The following is a 341-nucleotide window of genomic DNA, read 5'->3' as shown; positions in this document are numbered from 1 at the left end:
CCCGCCCCCCCCACCGCTGCCGCTCGCCGTGAGCCACGAGACCCCAGAGCCTGGACCCGCGCCACATCCCGTGCAGCTGCCCGCAGCCCAAGGTCCATGTTCTCTGCGGAGCACTGCTGGGCATCGCTCGCCGCCCGTTAACTCCAGCTGCTGCGCTCCCTCCGTCAGCTGCTCCTCACAGCTCCGTGGGGCTTCTTCTGGGTTAAAATTAAAACACTCTCGCTTTGGTCTCCTTCCAACAGGTGAATTTGCTGGCGGGGGGGAGGCTGGACAAACGCACCTCTGGTTGTTCTGCGCTCAGACGCGAGCAGGGCGCGGGGGCAGAGACCCACACCGGGCAC

Source organism: Pterocles gutturalis, unplaced genomic scaffold, assembly GCF_000699245.1.
Source record: "Pterocles gutturalis isolate BGI_N339 unplaced genomic scaffold, ASM69924v1 scaffold9623, whole genome shotgun sequence".
NCBI classification, from domain to species: domain Eukaryota; kingdom Metazoa; phylum Chordata; class Aves; order Pterocliformes; family Pteroclidae; genus Pterocles; species Pterocles gutturalis.
Note: the sequence above shows the minus strand (reverse complement) of the source record.